General features: G+C 34.8%; 1 long non-coding RNA gene across 2 annotated transcripts in view; it reads left to right on the forward strand.

Moving 5' to 3' along the window:
- The window catches only part of LOC120514890, a 49,773-nt gene that overhangs the window by 14,975 nt on the left and 16,857 nt on the right, over positions 1-17,941 (forward strand). For both annotated transcript variants that reach the window (XR_005630534.1, XR_005630535.1), the window contains one exon: positions 1,991-2,109. This is a non-coding gene — a long non-coding RNA (uncharacterized LOC120514890). The remainder of the gene's footprint in view (positions 1-1,990; positions 2,110-17,941) is intronic.

Here is a 17,941-nt window from a genome sequence, read left to right on the forward strand (position 1 = left end):
TTATGTTCTCATCTATTTGAGGAAGTATGGAAAAAACCTGTGGGATGATGTAGGCTTCAAGTGAGACTTTGAATTATGAATTTGTTTACTTTATTAACCAATGTAAAAGTCCTGATAGACACAAAGGGCTCTTTTAATTAAGTTAAATGAAAGTGTAGATAAGTAGGCATTATGTAATTTTTTTAATTTTTCATGTGTAATTAAAATATCTCCCTATGGCATCATTTTAGTTATTGGTCATATTTGAAAAAAAAAACTTTTAAAGATTAAAGATTTGTTTGATCAAATGTTGGTTCTTCATCATTTGAATTGTTTTAGATTTAAGCAAAACCTCTACCTCATACAAGTTCAAAATTGCTTGGTTTACTAGGGTGGAGATGAATGAGTGCATTTGTGGCCACAGTAGTCAAAAAAATGTGTGGAGGCAGCGACAGTTGGTGATCTGCTGTGCACCCCCACCCCACCCTATCCCCTTCCCCTTTTCGAGGCCTCTCTGGTACTGCTGAGTTGACAGAAAACTGCAGACATGGGAGAACCAGAAAAATGAAGGCAAGGCTCCTCCCCCTCATGCTTTCCCAGTCAGCTTTGGCTGTCGAGACATGCCTCATACCTAACAGAGAGAGACGGGGAGGGGGTTAGAGACAAAGGCTCCCTGTCACCGTTTATTTACTGAGAATTAAATATGTAAAAGGCTATTGAGAGTGATAAAAAGGATAACCTGTGAGCAGTTACACACAGCCTTATTCATGACTCGTAAACTGAATAGCAGGAAGTTTTCAGATTACTATTTATTGTGCAATATTTGCTTAACCCTTTTCTTTCTTCAGGCGGCTGAAGCTAATAGGCACCATCAACCACCCCCTCCCAGTACAGCTGTTTACATTTGCATAAGTGAATCCAGTGGTGCCAGGAGAAGCATTCCACAAAGGTTATATCTGTCAAGTTGCCAGCAGATGTTCCTACATACACATTATACAGTATGAAACGAGGGGAATGGCACCCTTTTTGTGAAATATGCACTTACCATTGGCTCTGTTAAAATGATGCTGCTCATTTGTTTGAACACTTGCATAATATTTGTAGCAATAAAGGAATTTGCCTCAGTTTGTCAAACGTCATGGTTCAAACTGGAAATCTGTGATTTCTGAACAATATGCTGTTCAGTTACACCTGACAGAATTTTATTTGTATTTTCTCAAAATGTAGTTTAGTAGGTTTGTTATCCCAAAGAGGTGAAAAATAACACAACTCAGCAGTTTTATAGTTAAAGCTGTTTTTTGTATTATTAAATTTAAGATAAGGCTCTTGCTGAATATAAAACAAAATTCTTGATGTTTTACAGTGTTTAATTAAAAGACACACATTCTGTTAATATGGTTGGAACTTGATGTCTTCTGTTATAGCTTTTGGTCAGTATTATATGAACACTGTATTACATTTTATATTCTGGTTGATTGTCAAATCTTTATTATTTAGTGGTTTTAATAACATTCTCATTTAAATCATGCTATCTGATGTACCTAGAGGAGTTTAAACTCGGCAGATTCATGATGGAATAAGTGTAAATTGGCCCTATTATGTTATGGTTGACTACCTTTTCCATCCGTTTTCTATAACCAGTGTTTTAGCATCTTAAATACATTATATGGAGAAGACCCCTTGACTGCCCTGGAAACATTATAGGTTCCACACTGGAGGCGTTGCAGCTCAGAATCAAAATAGAGATAAATCGGATAACAGTTGAGTTACTTTTGGGACAACCATCATGTTTGCGTGAGTTTATTTAAAAACAGGCTGTTCATATTTAGAGACAGTAAAGTCAATTACTATATTTAATGGTTAAATAACTTTTTCAAATTATTTCTTCCATCCTTTTATCTTTTCTTTTCAGGAAAGTCTAAAATCATTAGGCGTGAATTTTGATCCACTGAAAATGTTATTAATTGTGCAAAGCCAAATGTAATCCTTATTCTACACTTCTGTCTTATAGATGTCTAAAGGAAAATGGCAGGCGATGATTTGGAATCTTCAAACAGAGAATGATTGATAAATGATGCATTGTCAAGGAGAACACATAGCAGGAAAGAAGAAACAGAAGATCTTACTTAGGTGAGCAGTTTCTCCCGACCTCTTCAAACGTCTTTTCTATACACTTGAGAATTTTAAGGAAGGGCACCACATCATTCGTACTCACCTGTATATAAATGTTTATTAATATTTTGTATGGAAGAAACACATGCCACACATATTCAGACCCACTTGCTCATTCCTACAATCATATTTACAGGCTGTAACGTATATTATAATTTCTGTTTAGTATAATATTTTCTTAAGCCTTTTTTAGACACCTTTGTGCAATTCAAATAAAAGAACGGATATCTCCTCTCATTAGTATTTACTTGGAATAGCTAGATGAGATGCAGTTATTCTGTAGTTAACTTTTTGCACATTACAGTAAAGCTTTACTATTATAATATATATGAAACATATTATTTATATACTGTTTGCCTTGCAACTTTTTAAGGTCTGATAAGATCAAATATCTGACAAAAGTCACATTATATGTATACTCTCTGTTTATGGGTACAAAGCCATCATGTCTTTTCATTTTCTTTATCCTTGATCCTGTTTTATAATGGGAGGGAAGTCTCTGGTCACTAGAGTATATCTACATAACATAATGTAATATCTTTGAACTGTCTTAGTTTTAGCCTTATGCCTATATACAGTATGCCTGAACACACAGAAGATTCCTTTCACAGTAATTGATCTAAAATGCTTTAGCAGATTTTTTTTAATATGTATATATACTTATGTTATAATATTTGTGTTTGCAGCCTGTTTATTAAAACTTATTGTGTGATACACTAAGAATTCAGACAATGGAATATAGCATTCACACCAGTTTGGTTTGTGGGTTATGAGCCTAAACACTTAGGATGTGATTAGGGAAATATTAAAAAAATACAAGAAAAACATGCTGCAGCAAACAGCTTATGTTTTGCTCCCATTATTATATATGGTATGCCTTCTTCCATTTCATCCACACTGTACAATTTTCTTAGAAGTCATTTCTTAGCTAGGAGTCATTGAACCATTGTTATTTAGAAGTTAGGTTAGTACCATCCTGGGGCTATGTTGTTACTATGTAAAAGGGATTGGAGCTTACTGTGTTATCTTTATAAAAAATACTTCCATTATTGACCAAAATGTCACGTTACCAGTTCTACAGAATTAAAAAAGAAGAGGAACGATTTGTACTTACTGAGTTTGTGTATGAGTGGGACGTGTGATGGATTGGTGCTCCTTCCAGGGTTGATTCCTGCATGCCTGGATAGGCTCTAACCTTTGTGACCCTGAATTGGATTAAGCAGGATTGATAGTGTTACATAACAATTTTCAGAAGCTAGTATCTCCTCATAACCTCTACCTCAAAACATCTGCCCCTGCCTCCGTGTATCTATGAGCATGTACATGTTTGATTGTTATCGTTAAATGAAAATGTGCCTCTAGTTTACATTACTTTAAACACAATAAATTTAACTTTACTTTTTCTTTCTTCAAGAATGTGTTTTTGCCAGTTTTCCCCCCACAGTATGATGCATTATAGGAGTGGTTTCGGCAATTTTGATCAAACAGCCTAGAAATGAGGGTAATTTAAAGGACACATATCACAAAAACATGGAAATTAGTGCTCAGTGCATTCTACTGCCATTTTGTATTCCCAAGATGACTCGAGAATCACTTAGTCTTTTTGCATACTTTATCCCTGGTAAAAGCAGCAGTAAATAATTTGCAGTCTGTCAAGTGGTCAGACAGGCTGGGGCTGCAGGATTATAGGTAGCATGGATAAAAGTGGAGACCTAAAAGCTATAATTTCTCCTCTCCCTATCTGTCTCCCTACTCTTTATTTTCTTTCTTCTTTGCGGTAGCAACTGAAAGCAGCTGTCAGAGGGGCATATTAAAAGACACTGCAGTTTAAAGGCTCCCTGTTTCAGCTATAGGCCTTTACAATAGTCTCAGAAACAAATGTCTTTTTTATTTAATAACTGCCCAGAAGCTACTTCATTTTACAAGCTTGAAACCTTCCAGCTGTTTTTGCTTCCTGTCTCTGCCCCTTCACTCAGGGATTTGATTCCCTCTCTTCCCTTCTTTTTTGTCCCACTGTGTTAACAGTAATTCTGCAGCCTTTGACTAGTCTTCCGAGATGGGTGTTTCCAATCTGAGGCAGACAAAGAAGTCCATTTTAAGAGAAGGAACATGAAAGAGGTTTAGGGTGTATGAGTACCACTACTACAATGGGAGACCTCCTTAGCGAGTATGTTGAACAAATAGCATTTGAGTTAAAAAAAAAAAAAAGTTATCTTTTTTTTGTTTAGCAAGCCTTTAACACAGGCTTCTATCCAAAGGTCTAGTGCTCTCTATTCTTCAGCTCAGCTCAACCTTCTGCATTGCAGCATGTTCAACCACTGTTTAAATTAATCCTCCACTATGGGTCACAGAGTACAAACTAAAATGGGAGACCTTTCCTCACACTTGGCTGCAGCTAATTTAAATTGAACTCTTCATGCTGAGCAATTAAAAAAAAGTGTTTACTGGTCACTGGATCAACCCAATGAGATTTTAGTGGACGTAATCATTTGTAATCTGTAGTGGCACACATAAATGACCTATGTTTTTGGTTAAAATGGTATTTTTCATTAAACTTGAGTTTTTAGTCCAATAGTCATTTAAGGAAAAGGTATTGCAGCAGTTCACAATAAAGTTGGTAATGTAATATATTCATATATAATATTAGACATTTAAATATAGCACAGTGCAATAAGACCTTTATTCAGCAGGCTTTCAACCTTATTTAATTACTGTGACTTCTTGTCTGCAATTACTGACACCTCTGTTTTTGTCAAACCTGAACCTCAAAATCTTACAGCTCAAATAAAAAAGAGGAATTACATCATCTAAAATAATTACATAAAAATGAATGTTAATATCAGTGTTTGGCCTGCAAATGAATTTAAAACTGATACTGCTTAGGTTACCAAATAAAAAATATAAACCTTTGTGATAAGCCAAAAGATTAATCTGTTTTTCAAAACAATCTGTTCCAACACAGGGTTACAGGGAACATCTGACAAAGGATAGTGTCTAAGCCTTGAACAGAGTACTCATCTATCATGCACTGCATTCACTCTTACTCATGCAGAGCCAGTCTAGAGATAGCCTGAACCTCCCATCTTTGGGATGTGCGAGTAAAAAAGAGTAAGATGAAAACACATAATGATCAGGAGAAACATGTCGACTCCACACATACAGTATGTTAGATGGGGTTTGAACCCAAGACTGTTAATTCATCAGTTCTACTTGCTATGTCAGAATGCTGACCACAAAATCAAAACAAAATACTTAACTGTGGGAATCATGTTGTCTCAAACATTGTAGGAAAACAGTAAATAGCTGTATTACTATTTTAGAGTTTGATATATTCACATGTACTGTTTATATACTTTTAACTTGTGTTTCTGTCAACGTGTAGTTATAAAAGAAATGCTTCTGTGTGAGATGACTTCCCAACTGCAGGGTACAGTGCTATTATATTTGCAGGTTAAATGACTTCTTGTAGTCATAAAGTGAACATAAAGTTAATTGGCACAGATTGAATCACCAGCCTCATTTGCAATGTCGAAGTCTATAGAAGCTAGGCTACCATGCTGTCACCGTACACCATGCTATTAGTGCATAGTTACTAACATAATGTATAGGTTTTGTTCGCTGCACTAATCATGAACATGCTAAAAACTATATGGATCTTTTGTGTTGATTTGGTAAAGGAAAGGCAGTCAACGTTCACTAATATCTTTTTCTAAAGAACAGAACAATATTGCTTTATTTTTTAATAAAAGAGCTTGGTAAAACAAATCTACTTTGATTGATTACTTAGAGATTTACAATTTCTTTGTCAATTATATTGTTTCCTTCATATACTTATATACTAAGCAAGTAGACTATACTAGTCTACTTGCTTCTTATATATCTACTTGATATCACGAATGTGTACCTGCCTTGGGCAGTGTTTTATGATTTGAGTGCAATCAGCAGGTGTTGTGCTTTAAAGGGGATTTTCATTCTGTCTGTCATGCAGGCTATAATTTATTTGAAAAGATCGCCGTTAACTCTCCATTTTCTTTTAATCAGTTAGGCTTTGTATTAAATAGGTTTGTGGCAAAAGAGCTGGTGTTTAGGCATGTGTGTGTGTATATATACAAGGCATGCTTGAGTTTCCATTCTAAAATAGCTGTGTCTATTTTTTTTACCGTGGCGAAAAAGAATTCTAAATTTTAGGTTACTATGAAAAGCCACTTTTTGTATTTTACACTGTGTATATCTTTCAGAAAAGGCAGAATATAGTACTATTCCTAAACTGTTATGTATATCTACAGTATATTGGGGCATTCTGTCAGTTATCATACCATTTGTTAATCAAAAACTGAATTATTAAAAGCAATGATTTATGGAATTCAGTGGTTAAATACCATATCAAAAGGATTTTTGGGGGAATAGATATTAGTTTTAGCAGTTCATTGTTAATATGGGGATGACAGTCTTACTGTATCTTCCTAAAGCAGTTGGCATTTGATAAAAAAATGTACGTCAAATTAAACAGGATTTTATTGTGTCAGAAACTAGGCCACGTTGGTTACATTAAGGCCAGATTAATCCAAAATCCACCCTGTCACATAAGCCTTATTTTCTGCTATATACACAGTAACTTTTTATAACTATGTACCCAGCTGTCATGTTTTTAAAGATTTCTTTGGTTTTCCTGAAATGATGCTGTGGATGGATGTAGATACCATTTAAAGAAGGGTGAATTACTTCTTAACATGATCATATAATGCACTATTTTACTGCTTATTTGCGCTCATCTGCACTGTACACATTGGATATATTAGATTACTGACATCTTCTTGTACCACTGCCAGAAACAGCTTATATCAGTTCAGGGTCATTACCTACATTGCCTCTAATAAATGGTTTTTGATAACATCTGTGCTAAACTACAATGAAAAAAGGTTTAATCCCCCACTCATTTTTAGAGTTGCATTGCTGAGCAAAGGAAAATATTCTAGTTTTCAAAAATATTCTTCCACTTCTGTTAAGCAGATTTTAACATAATTTTTAATCATTTATTGTTATCTTGAATTAATACTGCTAATCTAATCTTATTTAAATATGCCACGTTGTTGAGTATGACTGTCTTATGAAGGACAAATATTTTAAAAACTGACAAATGCAGCATTCTAAGTCATGTACAGAACTCTGCAAAGTTCATTTTTACCGCACCCCTTGAATAGAACCAGATGAGTGTACTGCACAATTGATTGTTTTCAGCACAAGTATAATTTAGCATATGAAGTGAAAACCTGCTTAGTCAGTCAGCCAGTTCAGTGTGAAAGAACAGATCAGTCTTTTTTTAATGAATGTTACTTTACCGATTAAGAGCAGAGTGTCTAATTACTCTAGCTAAGGATCAAAGATGGCAATTTAGTAGATAAACCCTGTAAATTAAGAAACCACAAGGCCCATATTCTTTTTTAAGTTTGATTTTTCAGTGTAATGGTGTGTAAATTACAGACTTGGAAAAATCTCATAGTCAAAACAACACCTCCTTTGAGCAGACGTTTTTATTACAATGTCTCTGGCTCTGAAGATTAACAACCCTTTTTATGTTATGTTACATTTATTTTATATGTATGTGTATGTGTATGTGTATGTATGTATATATAGTCACAAAGTTGAGACATACTCAAGGAAAGGTTTGGGGCAGCCACCTGTATAATCTTGTTTCCTGGCTGCAAAAGTGTTCTTTTTTATAAAGATATAGCACTGAAGTGCATACAACGGGTCCAAGACAAGACTGAGGGAAAAGAGAAAAAGGGTAGGATTTTAAAGGGGAAGACAGGAAGTTAGGTCATAAGGATCGGGCATGTGTTCATCGCTCATTGGATCAGGCCCGGACGTGACATCAGGGGGGCCGGAGCTGGTGGGGTCTGTTTCCATTGGTTCGGTCCCGGAAGTGATGTCACGAGAGTCAGGTGGAGTTTCCCAGGAATGGTCTACAGGGAAGTGAGAAAAAGAGTCAGTGCACTCTGCCACCTCCTGGCATGCCTCAGAACTGCCTTCACTCAAGCCCTTTTGCTGCCTCCCATGTGCACATATATATATATATATATATATATATATATATGATATATATATATATATATATATATATATATATATATATATATATATATATATATATATATATATATATATATATATATATATGTATATATATGCAACAACAACAACAACATTTATCTATATAGCACATTTTCATACAAACAGTAGCTCAAAGTGCTTTACATAATAAAGAATAGAAAAATAAAAGACACAATAAGAAAACAAAATAAGTCAACATTAATTAACATAGAATAAGAGTAAGGTCCAATGGCCAGGGGACAGAAAAACAAAAAACTCCAGACGGCTGGAGAAAAAATAAAATCTGTAGGGATTCCAGACCATGAGACCACCCAGTGCCCTCTGGGCATTCTACCTAACATAAATGAAACAGTCCTCTTTGGATTTAGGGTTCTCACGGAAGGACTTGATGATGATGATGGTCACGTAGACTTCTGCCTTTTAATCCATCCATCATTGTTGGAGCATCATGAAGCTTTGAGTTAGGTGGAGGTGGCGCAGGCCGGAAAAAAACGAAACAGAAGAGAGAGTAGGGGTCAGTACAGATTTTAGAGCCACCATGAATAGTTATTATGATGAATTGAACATACAGAGTATCAGGATTAAGTTAAATTAAGTTAAATTGAAGTTATAAAAGGCCATGTTAAAGTAATATGTTTTCAGCAGTGTTTTAAAGTGCTCTACTGTATTAGCCTGGCAATTCCTATTGGCAGGCTATTCCAGATTTTAGGTGCATAGCAGCAGAAGGCCGCCTCACCACTTCTTTTAAGTTTTGTTCTTGGAATTCTAAGGAGACACTCATTTGAGGATCTGAGGTTACGATTTGGAATATAAGGTGTCAGACATTCCGATATATAAGATGGGGAGATTATTTAAGGCTTTATAAACCATAAGCAGAATTTTAAAGTCAATCCTGAATGACACAGGTAACCAGTGTAGTGACATTAAAACTGGAGAAATGTGTTCTGATTTTCTTTTCCTAGTTAGGATTCTAGCAGCTGCATTCTGCACTAGTTGCAAACGATTTATGTCTTTTTTGGGTAGTCCTGAGAGGAGTGCGTTACAGTAATCTAGTCGACTGAAAACAAAGCGTGAACTAATTTCTCAGCATCTTTCAGATATAAGAGGTCTAACTTTGCTATGTTTCTTAAGTGAAAAATGCTGTCCTAGTGATCTGATTAATATGTGATTTAAAATTCAGATTACAGTAAACAATTACCCTAAGCTTTTTACCTCCGTCTTGACTTTTAATCCTAATGTATCCAGTTTATTTCTAATAGCCTCATTGTATCCATTATTGCCAATCACTAAGATTTCAGTTTCTCTTTATTTAACTTGAGAAAGTTACTATTCATCCATTCTGAGATACAAGTCAGACATTCTGTTAGTGAATCAAGAGAATCGGGTCATCAGGTGCTATTGATAAGTACAGCTGTGTGTCATCAGCATAGCTGTGGTAGCTCACGTTGTGCCCTGAGATAATCTGACCTAACGGAAGCATGTAGATTGAGAAGAGCAGCGGACCCAGGATAGAGCCTTGTGGAACACCATATCGGATATCATGTGTCTTGAGTTGTAATTACCACAACTAACAAAAATTTTCTCCCTGTCAGGTAGGATTCAAACCAATTTAAGACACTGCCAGAGAGGCCCACCCATTGACTAAGGCGATTTCTAAGAATATTATGATCAATGGTGTCAAATGCAGCACTCAGATCTAAGAGGATGAGAACAGATAAATGGCCTCTGTCTGCATTTACCGCAAGTCATTTACTACTTTAACAAGTGCAGTTTCTGTGCTGTGATTTGTTCTAAAACCTGACTGAAATTTATCAAGAATAGCATGTTTATTTAGGTGGTCATTTAACTGCATAATGACTGCCTTCTCTAGAACTTTACTTAAGAAAGGCAGGTTAGAGATGGGTCTAAAATTTTCAAGAGCCGAGGGTCAAGATTATGTTTCTTAAGAAGGGGTTTAACTACAGCAGTCTTAAGACAGTCTGGGAAGACCCCCGTATCTAATAAAGGAATTTACTATGTCAAGAACATTATCAATTAGTACACCCGATACTTCTTTGAAAAACCTTGTTGGTATTGGATCAAGGATGCAGGTGGAGGGTTTTAATTGAGATATTATTTTTGTAAATCAGGTAAATCTATCCTAGTGAAAGAGTTTAATTTGTTTATAACAGAATGCTGGGGTTTAGGAGGATCCTTAGTGTTGGAGGATATACTATGTTATTTCTAATATCATTAATTTTTGATTGAAAAATTGTATATATATATGTATATATGTGTATATATATATATACTGTATGTGTATATATATATATATATATATATGTATGTATGTGTGTGTGTGTATGTATATATATATATATATATATATATATATATATATATACACACACACACACTATATGCTATATAGAAAAGATATAATATTGACAGTCTGTGGATTTTGGCATTTTGATGCTGAATTATGTTACTTTCTTTTTGTCAGACTTTGGTCAATTATTGAGGTCCTTCTTATATTCAATTATCAGGAACATTTGTTTAAATTCATAAGTTTATTTTTATAGAACAATTTTTTTTTGATTTTTGAAAATATTTATCTTCAAGGATTGTCATATTAATTATTATAAGTATCATATTCAAATTCCACATATTCTTCAGAAAAATCACCTGAGTTCACTTTTCAAAAGAGAGGATTGTTGATTGACATTAAGTACCTTACTTCACCTTGAAATGGAAATGAGAGAATTACTATCAAGCTGTCCATTTATTGTCTAAATGCCTAAATCTGTGTTTTAGGGTCTCTGGGTGTTGCTGTTTGTCACTGCAGTATTAAACGTGGAATAATTTATATCTATATTGAGTTCAGAGGGTTCCGAAAATCAGTGCTTGGATAGATGGATGACTATTAAAATATAATATACAGACCAAAGAAATCAAGTAAACTAAAATGAAGTATTTTGGAACTCTATTATAATAATCTAAAAGAAAAAATAGACAGTGCTTTGTGTGGAACACAAAGTTGAAAAGTTTTTAAACATGTAAGAACATAACATTATAAATATATATATATAGCATTCTCAGCCTCACATAGTGCAGTTCAGTTTTATACAGAGCAAAGTCATCAAAATGATTAATGAATTAAATTTAAAACCTACTTTACTCCTTGAGGGTTCCAAAAAAGCTTGAATGAATCTTGTCAGGAATAGGTTATTAGACAACTTATAAACTAGGATGAAATACTAGTCCATAGTAGGAGGATCCGGCATAATTACTTTTAGCAAAATAGTTTGACACTTACAAACACGTTTTCTGCCACCTTGGATTATTCATTTTCCATACTAGTACAGGGAAGGAAATGTGGAAACAGTTTCAGTAAAGGTTACTTTATTTGTTTTATCAGTTTTGTTTATTAGATTCTGTTCTTTGTCCAGGGAACACTCACTTATTCATGTGATTTAAGAATTATAACAGCTTCTACAGCTAGATAATCATGAAGTGATCATCAAGTATTTGTATTTTAATTCTACAGTGATAATGTATATAAATATTGCAAATATCCAAGTCAGTATCCAAACTGATTTGTAAGTTAGCACTGCTGAACTGGTAAGGAAATTTGCCTGAACATGTTCAAATATTCTGTGTTCCTTGTGGTTCCAAGAAAGCAATGATTTACATTGGTCTTGTGGTGCAAGATGAAAAAATCAGTCAAAAAAGTGAACTGCACAAATGCTTAAACAGTGCTATTTATTGAACTGCCATCCTACACAGAGCTGGTTCTGTTTGAATTAATTATATTTTAGAATCTATTTGGGGAAAGAGGTCTGATTAATTCTACTAAAATTTGAGAGCAACCCCTACATTAACGATGAATGAATTGCAAGGAAAGTTGAGATAAAAACAGTAATTAGAACTCATATGTCCAGTTTCTCTTTTCTGATCATTTCACATGATGTGAGTCTAAAAAGTCTTGATTGCTACTATGCATGAAGAGTTTATGTTCCAGTGCTCACAATAGTATATGTCAAGATTTTAAAAATATTACAGCACATATCCTGAGATTAAGATGAGCTTCTCTGATCAGATGAGTAAATTAATCCCTATAGATTTCATTGTGAAATTGCACTAATCCTAATCAAGATAATTTTATAACTAGTTAATTTTCTCAGCATCTAAAACTTTCCTGACGTCATCACCTTTATTTGTATGTTGACTTTAATGCATATATTCCTTTTTGTAATGTACTTCATTAATTTGATTCCAGATCTCCTAGAATAAGTCTAGCCCCTATTGGTGATAGGCTTATGGCATTTGGGTAATGGGTGAAGTTACTGGACTTTATTGATCGTTTGAAAGTATGATTGCAGCATGGGTGAGAAGAGTTAATAGATTTTTTAAGTGTTTAAATATTGTACATTTAATTAATTTCCTCTTATCCTATGTGAGTAAATAGTCAGAAACTGGGGCACTAAAAATGTCCACAACCAGTAAACCCTATTTGGTGGTTACTTTTATTTTCTGTAAAGATATTACTTAAAAAGGAAAAAAAAGTAGGATAAATACAATGTGTGTATATAGCATAACAAATATATAAGACAAGGAAAAGCACTATATCCATAATACAAATGAAGGTGGGATCACAAAACCATGTAAATAAAAGAGAGTTACCTGTACTGTGCAATCAGTTGCAGCAAGTCTAAAAGGGGCATCTCTCCACATGTTGATATAAACTGTTGCAGTCGGAGATTAACCTAGATATTCTTGATTTTAATGAGGGAATCAAAGGTATCTCAAGTCAGGTTATAATTAAGAATATTCAGGTTTTAGTAGATGCTGGCATAATGTTTTCTATATGTTTTTAAACTGAAACATGATCTTTTCTTTCTGTGTAGTATGTGGGCTCACACCAAGAAACTTTCTTTTCTCATCTTTTCAGTTTTACTGGCTACACAAATGTTACGGTAGCAGAGAACATACTTATAAAGCGTAGGAAAAAATGTTTAAACACATTTTATTTTTCATATATTTAATCCCTGCATTTTCAGAGGAGATGACTTTTTATTATATACATGTCTAGAGATCAGCAATCTCGCAATTTAAGCTATTCAAATGTAACATTAGTTTTGCTTATTTAGTATGTTGTAATGCTGTTAATTTTTTCCTGCTTCATAGAGTCTGAGCAAAACTCTTGTATGCTTGGTGGAAAATCAGCTTTCCAGTAAATTTTAAACTCCATGATGTTAATGGATATGGAGGACATGCTAAAGAGATTTGGGACTGGGTGAGTAGGATGGTCTGGCAGGGGAGTTGCGTTGTTGTATGACAGAGCTGACACAAAGCAGTGATACAGGTACAGTACAATAAATTGAAAATATTTAATATGAATCAGCTTGAGTATTAAACAGTCAATTCAAAGTAGTCAGCTTTTAATTCATATAGCATTTCTTATAGCATGTGCATTATTTATTCCACAGGATGTTCTTCACTATATTAACATAAAAAAGGTCATTATTCTGAAACAGCTGCTATACTGTTTCTAACCAATGAAGTGGAAGGGATGCCCTTGAGTTTTTTTTTTGTTTGTTTTTTGGAACATCACATGACTGTGATGTTTGTGGACTCCATTTTTATAAACTTTAACAAGTGTGCACATTTTATTTACCTTCATGGACCTAAAGATGTATAACTTTAAATTCTATTATTGAAAGGTAGCATCAGTATGCATCTGCAAAAGGAAAACATTGTAAAAGCTTATTTCCATTCAAGAAGCAACAGAAAAAATTATAGACGCAATGCTTCTTATTAAAGGCTACATCGCCAAAATGGTATATCTCTGACCATCATTTTGTGCATAATAGTTTGAGTGTACTTTATATGAATTAACTGAATTATATTGATTTTTATGTTTTTGTAGCAGTAAATTCAATATATTATGAGTTTCCTAACATGGTGTAGCAGTGATTAGCACTGCCACCTCACAGGTTCAGAATCCTGCATTTGAATCCATATCAGTTCACCCTCCGTTTCTACATCCTCAAAGTGTACTTGTTGGATTTACCCTGAGTGTTTTGGTTATTCATAGTGGCCTATAGTGGATTACTGCCATATCCAAAATCAGTTCCTGCTTTGTTCCCGTTACTGCTCTGTGATAAGCTGTGACCCCAACTGGTCACAAGGTTGAGAGCATGCACTGATACAGGGCGTTGCTGCACCTACCACATGATGACCCGCCTCAGGATCCCAAATTAGGACCTGAGCACAGCCGTGCAACGGGTGACAACTGGTCCAAGCAGCTTTGAAAATCAATGAAGGAATAGTTGGCAGTAAACATAATTATATTGCAGTAGGACCTGAGTGTTTTAACACCTTAAAAATATTGAGTAGTATTTTTCTTTGGATTCTGATGTGCTGTATCTGAGAGATATTATGGTTTAATATAAATGATTACATTTTATTCACTACTTTAGCTAGTTCTTTTATTCAAAACTATCTACAAATTACAAGTGCATTGTACTTTTGTTTCCCTATTTGTCAAAATCATGCAATGGCTTCTTCAGTGCCATTGTGAGGCTCACATAGTGAGGGAGTGGTTCTACTCAGATTGGTTCCCTTATAGTTTAGAGCCTAAAGTCAAAGCCAGTAATCCAGGTTTTACTCAGTTTATAGTGTGAGAAGTAAAAGCAGTTTGTAGCATTTCCATTACCCTTCAATAAATATATGCAGACTGCCTTTGTCTTTGGCAAAGGTTCAGAAAGGATTTTTTTAACAGTAGCATATCATCCTACATTGTATTACACATTACCAGTAAACTCCAAAAATGAAATAAATTCCCCGGTCACTTTGATCTATTTTTTTTTTTCTTGAGCTTGATAAATTTAAGCCACTGAAGGGCTTTTGGGTAACAGTGTTTTTGGCTAGAATCCAGATAATTTAATCCATCAGTACTTCATTGGCAAGATTCACTTCACACTTTCATTAATTCTTTTTAGCTAACGTTGACCTTCTGCTTGAAGACAGAATTAAGGTTTATGTTGGTTTTCCAGTCATAGGATTTCAGCTAATATACAAGCCCAGAAAGTCTTTGTCTGTACTGGGTTTGCCTACAACATTTTTCAGACCTCACTCAGTTACAGACATTTGATTGCTTCTTTAAGTTTTGTTTTCATCACTATTTTTTGTTTTAGTACTTTTATTTTGTTTTTGTTCTTTTTGTGTTTTATTTTCTGGCAGTGATTGAGTTTTATAGTGGGAAAACAAGGTTTTCTCTTTAATTGTTGTGTATTTTTATTGGGTATCTTGTAATAATGCTATAGAAAATGGATATTGCTTGATTGATCGAACTGATTTAGTCAGTGAATCATCATTTTTTGACACTCTCTTAGTTTGGCAACATTGCTCTGTGCTTGAGATGTACAAAAAATAAGATTTCCTTAATTGTATTTCCTAACTATGCCTGTTACTGACTTCTGGGCATAATTGAATTATGCATGAAACAGTCTGCTGAAGGTAAATAACAAGCTAGAAACTCTTTGTCCCTCTCCCCGTATGGTACTGCACACACCAAAATGTACATTTGCACCATCACCGTTTAGTTTGAATAGCATAGTCCATGGAATTTTCCCTAGAGTTTGATAGATGTATATGTACATCTAGAGGGAAAACCTCTACACTCAAGCAGGAAATGTATTTATAAACTATATACAATAGAGTCTCGCTTATCTGACCTTCGCTTATCCGACATTCCGTATTATTTGACGTCCCACTGCAAAAAAAAAAAATGCATCAATCGGCAACAAGAACTGCAAGTTGTGAGCGTGAGCTTAGTCTATTTTTTGTTGCTCCCGACTCTACCGCAGCTAATTACAGTGGAACCTCGGTTTGTGAGCATAATCAGTTCCGGAAACGTGCTTGCAGTCCAAAGTACACGTACAGTATATCAAAGCGAATTTCCCCATAAGAAATAATGGAAAACTCAGATGATTTGTTCCACAACCCAAAACTATTCATATAAAAATGATTAATACAAAATATAAAGTAAAAATACATAAAACAAATTAACCTGCTCTTTACCTTTGAAAAGAATCATGGCTGGTGTGAGTGAGTTTCTAAACTCTTGTGGGATTCCACCCAACGGGACAACACATGGAAGAGCGTCCCGAAGCAACCATAGGCTCCCAAAGCTGTAGCAGTTAGCCATAAATGCGAATCTGAAAAGATCGCAGACATGCTATAAGCGTCTGCCATTGATGGGTGATACAAGGATCAAGGAACATTATAAATGCGCAGGGCACGGTATTACTTGGCCCCGACCCTGCCTGACTGCTGTGTCTCTGTATAGGACAGTGGCAGATCCCACTACAATAAATAACTGCGCTGTTGCTGTTTCAAGCTGAATAAAGCTGGTGTTACTAAAGTACTGAGACTCACGTCACAGCACAAACACATACACACGCAGTCACAATGCCGTAGTAAACAGTATATGCTCATATGGATGTTGACTATATGAGTGACGGAGTTAAGGCTCTAGAAACTGCAATTAAATACATTGAGCAACAAGAAGAAGCTATAGGAATCGACATAATGATGCTGCAAAGATGGCGAGACTTGGTAGCGAAGAAACGGTACTCATCAGGAAAGCAGACTATGATCAAAAATTTCTTTAAATCAACTTCAGACAATTTTGTAACTGTAAGCTCATTTTTTCAGTTAATTTTTTCTGTTTTATTGTAAATTATGATTATTAGGTTCATAATGTGTAAAATTACAACATAGTTTGACGTTTAATAGGCTTTTTCTTAACACCTCCCATTATCCAACATTTTCGCTTATCTGACGTTCTGCCAGCCCGTTTATGTCGGATAAGCGAGACTCTACTGTATTTATATTATTGCACAATCAAAGAGCAAGAATGTTAGAAGTATACTTTATACCCTAAAGCTGTAGAGAATGTGAATCCCAAGGTGAGTTTGTAGGCTGTCTTTTGCTGCAGTGTATTTTCTGTGTGCTCTACAAGTTATTTCTAAAATTCTGCTAAAATTTGCTTTTAAGGCTCTTTTATCTCTGTTTATTTTGCTGTGATGTTTACAATATTTCATCAGACTTTGAAAGTCTCAGTTTCAAAATGTATTAGTACACGTGATAATACATTTATTCTTTAAATCTGCAATTTCTGGTGCATATACTATGTCAGGTTTTGAATAAGGAATACCATACTGTGTTTTCCTTCTTGTGCTGTTTTGACATAAACTGCTCCAGATTTTAGGTGCATAACAGCAGAAGGCTGCTTCACCACTTCTTTTAAGTTTAGGTCTTGGAATTATAAGCAGACACTGATTCAAATATCTAAGGTTGCAGCTTGGAGTGTAAGGTGACAGGCATTCCGAAATATCGGACAGAGCAAGATTATTTAAGGCTTAGTAAACCATTAGCAGTATTTTAAAGTCAATTCTGAGTGGCACGGGTAACCAATGTAAAGACATCAAAACTGGAGAGATGTGCTCAGATTTTTCTTTTCCTGGTTAAGATGGCAGCTGCATTCTGCATTAGTTGAAACCGATTGATGTGTTTCTTGGGTAGTCCTGAAAGGAGTGCATTACAGTAATCTAGTCAACACAAAACAAAAGCATGAATTATCTTTCAGCATCTGGCAAAGTTATAAGGGATCTAACTTTTCTATATTCCTTAA

This window comes from Polypterus senegalus, chromosome 14 (genome assembly GCF_016835505.1).
Source record: "Polypterus senegalus isolate Bchr_013 chromosome 14, ASM1683550v1, whole genome shotgun sequence".
Taxonomy (NCBI): Eukaryota; Metazoa; Chordata; class Cladistia; order Polypteriformes; family Polypteridae; genus Polypterus; species Polypterus senegalus.